At 54.5% G+C, this 15,152-nt stretch overlaps 1 protein-coding gene across 1 annotated transcript in view; it reads left to right on the top strand.

The window, feature by feature from the left end:
- Positions 1–259: 259 nt before the first annotated feature.
- TSNARE1 (t-SNARE domain containing 1) overlaps positions 260–15,152 on the top strand; it is a 131,599-nt gene continuing 116,706 nt past the window's right edge. The window contains exon 1 of the mRNA XM_036830978.1: positions 260–420. The gene's annotated coding sequence lies outside the window, so the exon portion shown is untranslated. The remainder of the gene's footprint in view (positions 421–15,152) is intronic.

The raw sequence follows: 15,152 nt of genomic DNA on the forward strand, positions 1-15,152 counted from the left end.
TGAGCCGGCCACCTACAGGCCCGGGAAGGCGGCGGGAACGGCTCGACCCAGCCCAGCAGGCTGGGACGGCGCATCCTCGGTGGCCCTCGAAGGCCCCGGCCCTGGGTACCCGCAGGTGATCCCGCCGGGCGCAGGCTTTCTGGCCCAGCCGGCCGCCGTCACAGGCCGTTTCCGCCGCCCGCGCGGGCTACTCTGGGACTTGTAGTCCTCGGGCTCACGCCGTCCGCAGCCCGTCCGCGGCTCGGCGGCCATTGGCTGGCGCGAGGCGTCGGGGCCGACGGGACGGACGGGGGGCGGCCTCGCGGCCCTCGCCGGCGCGAGAGGGGCCGTCACGTGATGTTTGGGTGCCGGCTCCGCCCCCCCGTACCGCCCCTCCCGCCGAGAGCGTACGGAGCGCGCCCGCGAGCTACCGAGGCCCAGGTGAGGCAGCGGCGCGCGGTGGCGCCGGGCCGGCGGGGGTGGGCCGGCAAGGGTAGGCTGGCTCGGCTGGGAGGGCGCGAGGCCGGAGGCGGAGGCGGCGGAGGCCGGGGCCGGGAGGGGCGCGCGCGGCCAGGGGTGGTCGGGGGCGGGGTGGGGCGGGGCCCGCGCGGCGGGAGGGCCTCCGGGAGGGGCGGGACCGCCATGGGAGGGGCGGGGTCTAGGGGGCGGGGTCGTGGGAGGGGCAGGGTCTCGGGGGCGGAGCGCTCGCACCGAGGCCCGGTTGCCCACCTGTTGGGCGCCAGGGACGCTGCTCATCACCAGCGAGCTGGAGGCAGCACTTGAGGGAGAGCCGGACACGATGCGCCTCCCCTCTGCTCCTTTCTGCCTTTCCTCTACGTTTGGCTTAAAACGTGCCTCTGGGGCACGGAGGGCAGGGGCCCTCCCGCCCGTCCAGCTTCCAGGTGACTCTGATCTGTGCTGCCCCCGCGGGAGCCCTCCAGGGGCTTCCTGTTGGGAGACTCACGTTTCACTCCTCCTTTGCCCTCTGGGCTCTTTGTGCGCCGTCCAGTGTGGCGGCCACTAGACAGCGCGGCGCAGGCATGGGACACTGCGGTCATGGCAGAAAATTATGTGGGTCGAGCTGCTGGACTAGATGGGCCTGCTGCCATTGCAGCCACACCTGGCGCCTTCCTCACCCACCCTCTTCCTGCCCTTGTCTTAGTTCCTGGTGGGATGGCAGCTCACCATCTTTCCGGCGGGTCATAGCCCACTTTCCTGACCGCCCTCTCTTACCAGTACCCTGATTCAGGTCCTTTCTCTTTTCCTTCCCAGCACTTCATGTTTTGTCACTGTCGCTTGTTTGCTTGTTTTCCGCTTTATCTTGGGTACCCAGGAGGCAGGGATTGGGATTGTTCCTCACTATAGCCCCAGGGTGGACAGAGTGTCAGGGTGAGGTCCAGGTGAAGTTTGTCAGTATTGGAGTGCTTCAGCCTATTAAAATGGTACTTCTGAGTGGTCAACCTCATATGTTGTAGGTCCTCGGTAGAAATCCGGTGCAGCCTGACCAGGATAGTGCAGGAGCCCAGTTGTGACTGCAGTGGCTGTGGGAGAGTGGCAGTCCGAGAAGGCTTCCTGGAGGGGGTGGAGCTTCCTGGGCCACCTGCACATTTCTCTCCTCCTTTGTTTGCTCTGACTGTATCCAGGCTACCTTCTCCGGGCGCTCCTCTGCAGGGCCCTGAGGTGGGCACCTAGACACGGGCACTGCCGTCTAGGGGTTTGGGGGCTCATGGGCAGACAGGAGTCCATAAGTCTCCTCCTGCAAGGTGAAGGTCGGGACCCTGTTCCTGCCTCCTGCTCCAGCCACATCTTCCACCACTTGCTTCGTGTGCCCTGCCAGTTCACGAGCCCTTGTTTCCTGCACAGCCCATGTCTTTTCTCATGTCTGTGCCTTCCACTTGGAATGCCTTGTACTCCGGTTCTCGTTGGACGCTTTCCTGTCCCCTTCCTCCCCTGGGTCGGTTCACCCACGTTTGTGACCATGGCTCACAGCACACAGCACTCGTCTGTGTTACTGAGAGTTTCGTTGCTCTCCGACTAGTATTTGGACTAGTGTTTGGGAGAAACAAACTGTTGGCCAAGGCTTAGATTTTTTTTAATGCGCACAGGCATATCTGTGGCTGCTGGGTTTGTTTTGATTGTGTTATTTGCTACAAATGGAATTTAACCTGGGTGGCTCAGTCCAGCCGTAATCCTTTCTGTTCTCTGAATTGTGATCTGTGCCATGTCAGTAATGATGGACTTGCTGGGCTGTGAAGGTAGGCCGCCTCTCGGATTCCTCTGTTTTCTGCCAGAACATTCAGCACCGCGTGGCTGCTAAGTGTTTGCTGGATCCCTGAATGGAGGAGTGGGTGACAAAAGACTAAAGTGAAGGGAGAATGAACAGCGGCAGACCCGAGGGAGGCAGGTGAGGCCTGGATTGGGTGCTGATCCCAGGAGGGCCAGCCTGTGCCGCGCTGCGAGTCGCTTGAAGAGCACCCGAGACAGGGCTGTGGGGAGCAGGGACCAGGGGTCTGAGGTCTGGGCTCTGGGCCGGATCACACGAGGGGCCTGTGGCTAGAGGTGTGCGCCCCCTCCCAGCCCGCAGAGTCCAGGCTGTCGGCCCCTGGGCTCGGTATCGTGTGGCTGGGTGCACGATGGTGGTAGCAGTGCCGTGGACCTTTCCCCGGAGTGATTGCTGGCGGGGAAGAGCGGGGTCTTCCCGGGAACCGGCGCGGCAGGCTGCTCACGGTCCCAGCAGCCCTGCGCTCCCGCCTCCCGGAGAGGGCAGCCCGCCCCGAGGTGGACGCAGGAGAGCAGGCCAGGCGGTCGTGCTGACCCTGCGAGCCCCCAGCTCGGAGCTCCCAGTCAATAAAGTTTTATTGTTTCCTTTACGTGGGTTGATGGAAGACTGTCTCGTTTTCTGCCTCTTGATGTCCCCCGAGGGAAGGATGGGGACCCAGCCCTGCGTCAGCATCCGGGTACGAACAGTGAAGCCCCGCGGACACAGTGTGGCGGAGTCTCAGCTGTGGGGTCCTGAGCCACGCTGCTCATGAGCACGTCCCCGCCCTCTGTCCTTTCTGATCCCGCAACCACCGGGAGGTGGTGGCGTCCGTGCCATCGCAGAGACACAGGCACTGAAGCTGTGGGAGGGGCTGTGGAGTCAGGGAGTGCCCGGGAGGCTGGTGCAGCTGCCCCTCTTCTGAGCAGCCCTCCGGCTCCAGAGGGTGCCCTCTGGCCTGCGTCTGAGGTGGATGAGTGGGAACACAGGAGAACTGGCCATCGTCACCCTCTTTGTATCACCATCGTGATAGTCAGCACCGTTTATGGACCTAGCACCTGCTAGGTTCCTCATATTCCTAAGATCAGGACGCTTCCCAGGGCTGAGTAACTTACCCGGAGTCACAGGCCCATAAGTGAGCGGCCAGGATTTGCCTCCAGCACTCTGGCTCCAGAGCCCATTCACCGCTCTGCTGCCCCACCCGCCCAGCCTTCCTGCTCTGCTGCTTCCTGGGAGGACCAGATCGGAAGATGCCACCGCCCCAGAGGATGCTTTCTGAGTTGGAGAATGTCTTTGGTAGTGGTGATGATTATACTAATAAAGACTTAATCCTGACTTTCCCTCCATATTGAATTGATGTTCTAAAGGAGAGCCTGGCAAGGGTCGAGGGCATTAGGGAGTCCAGGTCTGGAAGTGTGGTATCTCTCATGGGGGGGGGGTCACGGCTGGGCTGGAACTTGGAATTCTTGTTCCCAGTGTGGCCGGATGAAAGGGGGTTAGAGTGAGCCCACTATTGGCCATAGCTGCTCTCTGGGACCTGTGGAAAGGAGTCAGGTCCTTAGGGCTTTGGGACCAGGTGCCATGCTCGGGCACCTGTCTGTCCACGTCTGTCCTACTGTTGCCCGAGCCAGACCCTGGACGTGGTCGCAGGGTCACAGGCTGCGCCTGCACCAACTAGGAAGCCGGATGTTAGGGGTGCGGGGTGGTGGGGAAGGAGGGGGGTGGGATGTTGTCTGGGGAAGATGGGGGGCAGGCACCCTGGGGGATGGCAGGGGCATCAGAGCTCTGTTCAGGGAGTTGACGCCAGACAGAGCCGGCCGGGGGCAGCCCCCCCGCCTTCCGCCCCAGACACTTCTGGCTGGCTGCCCTCCACCGGGAGCCATAATCTATTCCTGCCAAGTATTTGGAAAGGGACACAGTTTTACACCGGCAGCCCGGAATCAATCTCTCCCACGTGAACACGGCACAACAGCCCCCTTCCCGGGCCTGGCTGCCCTCTCAGCACAGGCTTTCAGTGGTGGTGCCAACGAGGAGCTGGATCCCTGCCTCGGGTCTGCCCTCCTTCCCCGCTACGGCCTCACCCACAGCCAGGGTGCTAATGAGCCTGGGCAGGTGGGAGGCGGGCCTGGGCTTGGGCGCTGAGTCGGTTCTGTGTTTTCCGGGTCCAGGGTCCGGAAAGCCTTCAGTCGCAGGGCGGACGTTCTCACTGGTCCGCATCCTCCAGCCTGGACCCCGTAATTCCCCTCTCAGGGTCCTGGCTCTTCTTGCCCGGGGGCCGCTCTGGCGTGTTTCCCCGGCTGACATCTCTCAGGCCGCCTCCGCGCTTGGCCTCTGCAGCTCTCACAGTGTGACCTGAATGTCTTTCCAGCCTCTGGTCAACCTGCTGGGCCGATTTCTCGGCTGCCCAAGCCTGCCCTCTGGGGTCAGCTTGGCTGCCCGTCTGGCTGGAATGGCCGGGCGCCAGCGCCCCCGGGGACGTCCTCCGACCGGTCAAGGCTCAGGTCTGCGCTGCTGTGTGGAAGCCTGGCCCGTCCTCGGGGACCTGGCACAGGGCAGGGCAGGGGCTGCAGACTGATGGAGAGCCTTGCGTGGCTGCTTCCTCGTTTCCTTGTGGTTGTTTGTTTGGTGTCGGGCTCCCCATGTGCTCTCCAGGGCCAGGACCCTGTCTGTCTCTGTGGCCCCAGCACAGGAAGAGCACACAGTAGGTGCTTGATAAATGCTCATGTAAGCACAAGCTAGCTATTTCTCAGCTCTTTCAGCTGGTTTCTGGGCACCTGCTGTGCCGGGGGCCACCCGCATCTCCAGGAGGGCCAGCCGTGAGCAGGTGCTTCACACGTGCGCCCCGGCTCCTCAGAGCAGAAGGGAGACGGCAGCTTGCAGGGGGCGGAGCTGTGTGGGGATGAGTCTTCCAGGGCCCTGCAGGTGGGTGGCACGTGGAACATGCTGTAGGGACCCTGAGGAGCGTGGCCGCAGCTCTGAGTGGAGGGTGTGGTGGTTTTAGTGCCACTGGTCAGAGCAGGGAAGCAGGGCAGTCATTTCCTCTTAGACCTCAGGAGGTGATGCCTGTTTTCCCAAGGCCACGAAGTGCAGAGCAGGCTGGGCGTAGGACCTGGCGTGTCCAGCCCTAGAACCTGGGCTTTCCCACTCTGCCCCACAGCGTTACCGACCCAGGGTTGTGGAGAGCTGCTGGACCAGTGGCTTGAGGGGGTCCCCGGAACTGGGGGGGCTCTAGTCACCCCAGCTGGCAGCATCCTCTTCCTTCAGCCAGAGCAGCTCCGATCTCATCCATTTCGCCTGGACCTTCTGAGGATGATTGTGTTTGAAGAAAGGATTCTGTAGCTGGGAAAAGCTCTAAAGCTGGTTCAGCCCTCATTTTACACCTGGGGAGGCAGGGGCCAGAGCCGCCTGCTGCTGTGGGGTGCAGCCTTGCCCTGCCTCTTCCGTCTGGCAGTGTGTGCCGCTGCCCACCTGCAGGAGGGGTTGGAGGCCCGTGGAGGGGGGGCCCCACAGGCAGCAGGTGGGGTTCTGTCTTATGGGCCAGGAGGGCCAGCTGGGCAGGAGTGAAGTCAGGCAGCAGGTGCAGGCACAGATGTGATTGGATGGACAGAAGTCTTAATGGTGTAGGGTAGGTCTTGCTGCGGTAACAAGTATCCCCCAGGTGCCAGCAGCTTAAAACCACAGAGTCAGCTTTGTGCCTTGGGAAAGACACCCTTCCTCACTGGGCTTCCCCTTTTCCTTGAAGGATTGCCCTGTGCTCAGAGAGAGGTCGGGCCCTGCGGGGTCACCTCCCTTGTGACCCCCATGTCCCAGGAGGCAGGCACTCGGGAAGCAGATCAGGCTGGATATGTCCTCTGCTCTGGCCACTTGGTGACCTCGGGCATGGAGATTGACAGCCCAGTGTCTTTTGTTTTTGTTTTTTTAATTATTAAACTTTATATTTTGAGACATTGTGTGTTCACATGTACAACTGTAAGAACTGATTCTGAGCCTTCCTGTGTACCTTTACCCAGTTTCCCCAAAGGTAGCATCTCACAGAGCTGTAGCACCATGTCACACCCAGGATACCAACAATGGATGCAGTCAAAATGTAGGCTGTTGCTGTCATGTGATTGTAGTTTTGTAGCCACACCCACCTCCCTGCTACCTTCACCCTCCTGAACTCCTGGGAAGCCCCAGTCTGTCCTCCTTTTTTCTTATGCCATTTCAAGAATGTTATACATAAAGCAGAAACTAACACACCATTGTAAAGCAATTATACTCCAATAAAGATGTTAAAAAAAATAAAAAAAATAAAAGAATGTTATACAAATAGAATCATACAGTATGTAGCCCTTGGGGACTGGCTCTTTTCATCTGGTATAATTCCCTGGAGATTTCTCAAGGTTGTCACATGTACCTGTAGTTTGTTTGTTTTGATCACTGAGTCCTGTTGCATGGTGTGAATGGGCCATGGTTTAACTGTTCCAGTGCTCTAGCACTTTTTGAATAGTGTATATTGTTCAAAAGTAGAAACATATGAGGAAGCATACAGTAGAAAGTTAAAAGTCTCCCCATCCCAGCCGACCCGGTCCTTGTCTCCACATGTGACTCTGCTCTTGGTCTCTTATCTGTCCTTCCAGATACGTAAGAATGCGATTATCTACCAAATACAAATCTACACTTTGATATTTTTCCTTTTTCTGTCACAAGTCATGTTATAAATTTCTTCTCCACCTTGGTTTTTATTTTTTCCCCCACTAACCAAAATGTCCTGGAGGTCTTCCTGTATCCGTACAGAGAGCTTCTCTTTTTCTTGTTGACAACTGCAGAATATTTCGAATATGGGTATGTCAGAATCGATTTAATATAGTCTGTTGATAGAAATTTAGGTTATTTTCAGTCTTTGTCTATTACAGAATGAATGACCTCTTCGTATGTTATTTGATGCATGTATGTAGGATGTACGCTCTCAGTGCAAGTGCTGGGTCAGAAGACTCAGACTTTCCTCATTAGGACACACCCTGCCAGGCCCCCTCCAAAGGGGAGGCACCGGTCCACATACCCGTGGAAAGCTGTCGGCACCCGTCCCCCAGCTGCTCCCACGCTGAGTCCGATCAGGCTTCAGAGGGGGGACACATCTGCATTTCCTTTATGATGAATGAGTTTGGTATCTTTTTATATATCAAAGAGCCATTTGCGTTTTAGTTGTGAGCTTTCTGTTCCTTGACATTGTTCATGTTTTAAAAACTGTGCTGTTGATTTTTTTCCCTGTAGATTATGGAGATGAGTTCTTTGAATGTCAGATGAATTCAGGGCATTTGCTGCTGTCTTTTGTTGTCCTTACTGTTTTGCCATGTAGCAGCTTTCGTGTAGTCAGATCCGTCAACTTTCACATGTGGTGTTTGGATTTTGAGTCGTAGTTAACGAAGGCTTCTTCAAGTTTAAAAAGAAGTCCTGTGTTTTCTTCTTGTTTTCGTTGATTTCCTGTGTTTTCTTCTCATTTTCGTTGATTTCCTTTTAAAGTTTTTATTCATTTGTCTTTTATCGTGGTGTATGGTGTGAGGTACAAGTCTGACCATAATTTTTTCCCAGATGGTCTACTAGTAGTCCTGTCCGAGTTACTAAAGAATCCATTTCTTCCCCCACCGGTTTTAGGTTCTAGCTTATAGCCATTCTCACAGGTGTGAGATGACGTCTCATTGTGGTTTCGATTTGCATTTCTCTGATGATTACTTACGTTGAACATCTTTTCATGTACCTCTTGGCCATTGGTATGTCTTTTTTGGAAACATGTCTATTCAAGTCCTTAGCCTGTTTTATAATTGGGTAATTTATTAGTTTTCTTAAACTATTGAATTGTAGGAGTTCCTTATATGATTTGGAGATTAACCCCTTATAAGATACACACAGTTGTATACTTAGGATGGTTCATCTTAACAATTTTACAGTTTTTTTGACTTTTCATGGTGTGAAAGTGATACACATTCAGTAGAAACCATGATTCGAATTTTGAATTTTGATCTTTTCCTGGACCAGAGATGTGGGGTGGATACTCTTGTGATTCTGGGCAGTGACAACCACAGCTCCCCATCAGCCCCAGGGTCACGAGGGTGAACAGCCGGTGCCCAGACAGCTATTCTGTATTCAATTTCAGTACAGTGTTCAATTACATGAGATAGTCCACACTTTAGTGTAAAATAGGCTTTGTGCTAGATGGTTTTGCCCACTTGTAGGCTAATGTGAGTGTTCTGAGCACGTTTCAGGAAGGCCAGGCTAAGCTGTGACCTTCAGTAGGTTCAGTGTTTTAAATGCATTTTTGACTTACCTTCAGTTTACCATGGGTTTATCAGGGTGCAACCCCATTGTGAGGCGAGGAAGATCTTCTTCCACTCCTTAGGTGCCTTTTCACTCGATGATTACTTCCTTTGCTTTGCGGCAGCTTTCTAGTTTGATGTAGTCCCACTTAGCTGTTTTTTGTTTCTGTTATTTTGTGCTTTTGGCATCATATCCATGAAATCATTGCCAAAACCAGTGTTGTGAACCTTTCCTCCTGTGCTTTCTTCTAGGAGTTTCACAGTTTGGGTCTTCTGTTTTAAGTCCTTAATTGATTTTGAGTTGACTTGTGTGCGTGGTGTAAGACAGGGTCCAAGTTCATTCTCCTGCAGGTTCAGCTTCAGTTTCCTGGCATCATTTATTGCGGAGACTGTCCTCTCCCCGCTGTGTGTTCTTGGCACCCTTGGCAGATACAGTGACTGTGTGTTGATTTATTTCTGGGCTCTCTATTCTGTGCCATTGGTCTGTGTGTTCATCTTATGCCAGTAGCCTACTGTTTCAATGACTGTCACTTTGTAGTATATGTTGAAATCAGGATGGGTGATGCGTCCGGCTTTATTGTTCTTTCTCAAGATTGATTATGTTTGTTTGCCTGTAAGCTGTTCCATTGTCCATGTGTACAGTTGTAACCTCTATTTTAATTTTTAAGGCCTTATACTGTGTTTCGGTATATCAAAGAACTCATTGCTCTTTTGTCATAATTTTTTTGCCTAGTCTAGATTATCTTTACATATGAACTCTTTTTTTTTTTATAAAGTACGGATTTTTAAAAAAAAATTTTTAAAATTTATTTATTTATTATTTTTGGCTGTGTTGGGTCTTCGTTTCTGCGCGAGGGCTTTCTCTAGTTGCGGCAAGTGGGGGCCACTCTTCATCGCGGTGCGCGGGCCTCTCACTATCGCGGCCTCTCTTGTTGCGGAGCACAGGCTCCAGACACGCAGGCTCAGTAGTTGTGGCTCACGGGCTTAGTTGCTCCGCGGCATGTGGGATCTTCCCAGACTAGGGCTCGAACCCGTGTCCCCTGCATTGGCAGGCAGATTCTCAACCACTGCGCCACCAGGGAAGCCCTACATATGAACTTTGAATTAGCTTGTCTGTTCTTTACTCAGTCCCCCCCACCAAACACACACGTACACACACTTGCATCCCTAAAACCTGATTGGTTTTGGGTTGGAATTGTGTTACATGTACAAACTAACTTAGGGAGAGTGACATCTTTATGACATTGAATCTTCCTTCTTAAGAATGTGCTGTAGGGCTTCCCTGGTGGCTCAGTGGTTAAGAATCCACCTGCCAATGAATGAGACACGGGTTCGAGCCCTGGTCGGGGAAGATCCCACATGCCGTGGAGCAACTAAGCCCGTGTGCCACAATTACTGAGCCTGCACTCTAGAGCCCATGAGCCACAACTACTGAGCCCACGTGCCACAACTACTGAGGCCCGCGCACCTAGAGCCCATGCTCCGCAACAAGAGAAGCCACTGCAATGAGAAGCCTACGCACCGCAGTGAAGAGTAGCCCCCGCTCACCGCAACTAGAGAAAGCCCGCACACAGCAACGAAGACCCAATGCAGCCAAAAATAAATAAATAAATAAATAAATAAATAAATAAAATTATTAAAAAAAAAAAAAAAGAATGTGCTGTACTTTCCCAATTGCTTAGGTCTCTTTTTCTGTAATGTTTTCAAGTTTATTTGCAGGAATTTTATCCTTTTAAATGTGATGGTTAGGAGTCTTTTCTTCTGTATTATCCTCTGTTTGTATATACATGTATGAATACTCTGGATTTCTTCATATGCGTTTGTCCCATGCTACCTTGCTGAATTCTGTTTTTTTAATTGGGTTGGCCAAAAAGTTCATTCGGGGTTTTCTGTAAGATGTTACAAAAACCTGAACAAACGTTTTGGCCAACCCAATAGTAATTACCTTGAGTTCTCCAGGTATCCGATCATAGCAGTGGCAAATAGTGATATTTAACCTTCCCCTTTCCAGTTTTTATATCCCAGGTTCCTTCTGTTACCTAACTGCGTGGACTCATCCTTCAGTGTCCCTGGGGAGCTGGTGGGGGCCACCTCTCTTGAGCACCCCTGGTGTTTCCCCATGGGGCAGATGTGGGTTTGGAATGAGATACGTGCCTTCCACGTGTCAAGGAAGAGCCTGTCCTGCCCATTTTACTGAGGGTCTCATTTTTAAAAATCAAGAATTGTTGTCGAATTTTGTCAGTTTCTTTAAAAAAAAATCATCTATGGGATGATCATATGACTTTTCTCCTTAGATATAGTAATATGATGAATTACACTAATGGGAATTGCTAGCAGTGAGACATTCCTGAGTTCCTAGAATGCCCTTCACGTGGTCTGATGTGGGATTCCTTTAAGGTGCTGCTGGATACTTTGTGCTGTTTAATTTAGCATCTATATTGCTCTCCATAAGTAGGCTTGGTCTGTCATTTTGTTTTTGGTGTGTACTTTCTTCTAGGTTTTGATATCAGGGTCGCATCTGCTTCATAAAAATAAACGTTTTCTTTCTGATGCATTTCTAGAGTAGTTTAATAGCGTTGAACTACCTGGTCTTTAAAGTGTTGGTAGACTTTGTGAAACTATTGGGACCCGGTGCTCTTCTGTTAGTTTTGTTTTTGTTTTGAGGAAGAAAATCCTGTAAATTTTTTCTTTCTTTTTTGGGGGTCAGTTTTAGAAATTATATTTTCCTAGAAAATTATCAGTTTCATCCAGGTTGTCAGATTTATTCATGTAGACTTGAGTATAATTATCTTTTACTCTTCTCTTAATTTTCTTGGTTTCTGTGATTATTTCCATCTTATTTGTTCCTGTTTTTTCTTGGTTGGATTGGCTAGTTGTTTCCATTTTATGGTTTTTCTTTTTCTTCAAAGATTTACCTTTTGGGTATTTTTAAAAATTCATTGTCCTTTTTTTTCCTGCTTCTTAATGCATCCCTTTTTGCTTATAGTTAAGAATTTCTTTTGCTTTCTCTCAGTTTATCTTATCATCCTTTTCCCTAGGTGTTTAGAGGCTTGATTAACTTGTTTCTGTTCTTTTCAAAAAAGTGCTTAATATTTAAAGGCAGTTCCTTCAGTTCTGATTGTATGTGTTTTCCTTATCAGTGCTGTCTGGAAGTGCTATGATTTTGGTTTGTAGTCTCTTTTTTGGTCCAAGAGCTGTTGAGGAGCAAGTCTTAAAAGCATCTTTTGATTTCTTGGTTTTGTTGTTATTCTGGTTTTAACTGCATTTTGATCAGAGAATGTTGACTATTCTCTTTTGAACTTTTTGGGTTTTATGTGGTTTTTCTTGCGGTTCTAACATGGAGTCAGTTTTCACCATTGTTCCACAGGCACTTGAAAAAGAGATCTGTTCTCTCTTTTGGGTGAACAGCAGTTGGTGGGTGTGTCAGTCAGTTTCACCACCTGATCGTGTCGTGGGTCACATAGGTCTTAGTTTTTGTCTACCCGCTCTGTCGTGGACTGAGAGAAGTGAACTGTGGTCCTGCCGTAGGTCTGTTTCTGCCCCTTTCTCCTGTGTCTCCTGTGACTGCTGGCGGCTGTGGTACAACCATCATTTTTATTCTGAATCGCGTCCTTTGTTTCGTCTCCGTGCTGCCTGACTTCAGGATCATGGTGCGCTGCCCTCCCTCTTGGTTTGCCTGGCGCGCCTTCTCCATTCTTCTGCCCGTCACCTCCTGCGTTCCTTTGTGGGTGTCTCTTCCATAAGCATGAGGTTGGATTTGCTTTGTGATCCACTCTGAGAATCTTTTTTTCTTTGACTAGAGAAGTGAAACTCGGTGCCATTAACTGACGGCCAGCCGGCTGTCTCTGGGCCCGTTGTGCTCAGCACCGCAGACAGCTCCTAGGGCGGGGCCTCCATCCCCGCAGCCCATCCTGCCAAAGGACACCTCCTCCCTGCAGGCCTTGGGGCAGGGCTGGAGGCCCAGGGCTGCCCTCGGGTCTGAGCCACTGGCCTGCCCTGGCATCAATACCAACGGGTTAGTGGGCAGTCAGGGGAGGGGCTGCAGGGTGTTACTGTGGGTTTGGGGGTGAGGGCAAGCTCTCCTTTCCCCAGGGACCCCTCCAGCTGGGTCTGCACGTTCAGGTCCGGGGCAAAGAGTGTGGGCTTTGGGGGTCCAGCCCACACCTCCTGCCTGTCACCCTGGGCAGTGACACTTGTGGTTTACCTCTGCCATCTGTAGAAAGGGGGACCCCCCATCTTCCTGCCGCCCCCCCATCTCCTGCAGGAGGGGTCTTGCCCTCTTCATTAAAGCAGCAGACAACAAGCTGTCCACCAGCCCCTGCCTCCTTGGCATCGCTTCATCCTGTCCTCTGCGAGGGAGGAGGTGGCGATGACCTGGGGGGTGGCAGTGGGGCCGGTGGCTCATAGGAGGACAGGGCTGCTGCCGAGGGTTGGCCTGGCGCTGCTGCCACTGGGGGGGCAGTACCGAGGGGTGGGGATGGCAGTGGAGGTTTCCCAGCGGTCAGGGTGGTGTGGTGACACTGTCCGGTCGCGCTGCTCCTGGCGGGGCGGCGTGATGTGGCGGTGAGACTGGGATGCAGCTGCACCCTGGACGCTGAGGCGGTGACGGTGTCTCAGAAGAAGGCCCAGATCTCAGCGCGCTCAGCCCCCGTCTCCCGCTCCCGCCGCACGGGCTTCCCCTCGGTGCCCCCAGTGTTCCCGCACGGCTGCCTTCCGTAGCGGTAGTCAGTATGCGCCTGGGTGAGGGTGAGGGTGGGCGAGGCAGGGAGAAGGAGCTCTGGGTGTGGGGGTCCTGAAGCCTGTGCCCTTAGGATAGAGGTTTCAGGTTTGTGCCTACCCCCTTTCCCTGTGACCGGTGGGCTCAGCAGGGCCCTCAGCCAGCCTGTTGTTAGGACGTGGCAGGTGCGTGGCAGCCCCTCCGCCCTTGACTCCCCGCGGAGGGCCGGGGGAGGGCCCTGGGACTTCTGCTGTCGCGTCGGATGACCGTGGCCATCCCTGCCTTGCTGGCTGCTGTTGGGAGAGCTGGCCTGTGACGCCAGGTGCGGCCTGAGCTCCAGTCTGCTGCTGCTCCGACGGGGCCGCGGCCGTGGTGGGGGGGACAGCGCTGGCTCTGCCCAGAGCCAGACCTGGGTCTGGTTCCCACCTTGGCCTCGGATCGGCTGGGCTTCCCGGGCAAGTTCCTCACCTCTCTGAGCCTCAGTGTCCGGTCCATGAAGTGTGACAGCAAAGGTTCCTTCCCACAGTTCAGTGGTGACCACGGGCTGTGAGTTCAGGGCCTGCTGGGTAGCTTGTCCCTGGGAAGCCGGGCTGTCTGGTGAAGTGGGCTGGCTTCCCTCCTGAGTGGGCCGTGCCCAAGAGCATGGGGCCTCCAGCTCCGGCTTAGACCGTGATCCTCCTCCACCCCACGGCCCGGGAAGACTTGGGGTCTGAAGGCAAGTGTGAGTCCTGGCCGTGTGCAGCTGTGCTGTGGGCCCCCGCCCTCGTGACTCAGGCACAGTCTTCTTGCTCCTTGGCTGCCACCATCCTGGGAGAGGGCCTGGCTGACGGGCAGGCGGCAGGGCGGTGGGCAGAGCTAGGCCCTGAAGCCGGGCCTCCCGTGGCCTTTCTGGGGAGGGGGCGGGGGGGTGGGGTAGGGGTGGTGTGGCAGGTGGGACGGGGGAAGGGCATGAGTGGCTGGCATCCCAGCCGCCCTTTGGTGCTGTCAGCGATCCTGCTTCTCCGTGGCCGTCCTGGGCGTCATTCTCGGGGTGCCTGGGGCGCCTGGCTGGCGTGCTGTTTGACGAGGAGTCCAAGTTGCTATAGCAACACTCCACCGCATGCCACTGCAGCCCCTGGCCCCTCCTCTGCCTTCGCGCACACAGGCACCCGTGCGAGGGGCCCTTGGGGTCTGGCCCAGGTGCGTGCGTGGGCAGAGGCGGCCCGAGCCAGGCTCTGTGCCTCAGGGTCCCCCGTCGGGGTGGTGGCGCACGGCTGGCACACGGATGGAGCGCCGAACGCGCCTGGTGCTTTAGAAGCGCTTACGTGTCTTAGCTCACTGACTCCCCAGCCACTGGAGAAGTAGGTCTGTGGCAGCTGTCTCCTTGTTGCCGGCGCAGGGAGGCGGGAGGCTGCAGTCTCATCCATGTTCTCTTAGCTGGGAGGTGAGGGGCCAGGGTATCCCAGGGTGCGGGCTGGTGTGTGGCCAGGGTCAGGGGTCACCATGTGCCCTGGCCCGACCCAACTGCGACCGAATCAGGGGTCAGGCTGGGTCCCTCCCGGACTAGGCTCTGGCCGGGGATGAGGTCTCCTCCGTGGACTGGACGGGTCTTCAGCCTCCACCAAGCTGCAGAAGTTCACAGAATGACCCTAAACCAAATGGGGTGTGTCCACTTGCCGAGGCCGGCCGGGCAGGACGTGGAGGCGTCGCTCACTCCCGGCCGTGTGCTCTGCAGGTGTGGGCTGCCTCAGGTGGTTGCCCCGGGCAGCTCCCAGCGCACCAGGTGGCCCGTGTGGGGTGTTGGCGTGCCGTGGGTCCAGCAGCCAGCAAACGACCTGAGGACCTGCTGTGCACTGCTCCACCCCGGGGACCATGGCCACAACGCAGCCCTGGCCTGGTGGAGTGCCGCTCGCTGGCCTGGGCGTCC

This window comes from Balaenoptera musculus, chromosome 17 (genome assembly GCF_009873245.2).
Source record: "Balaenoptera musculus isolate JJ_BM4_2016_0621 chromosome 17, mBalMus1.pri.v3, whole genome shotgun sequence".
Lineage (NCBI taxonomy): Eukaryota > Metazoa > Chordata > Mammalia > Artiodactyla > Balaenopteridae > Balaenoptera > Balaenoptera musculus.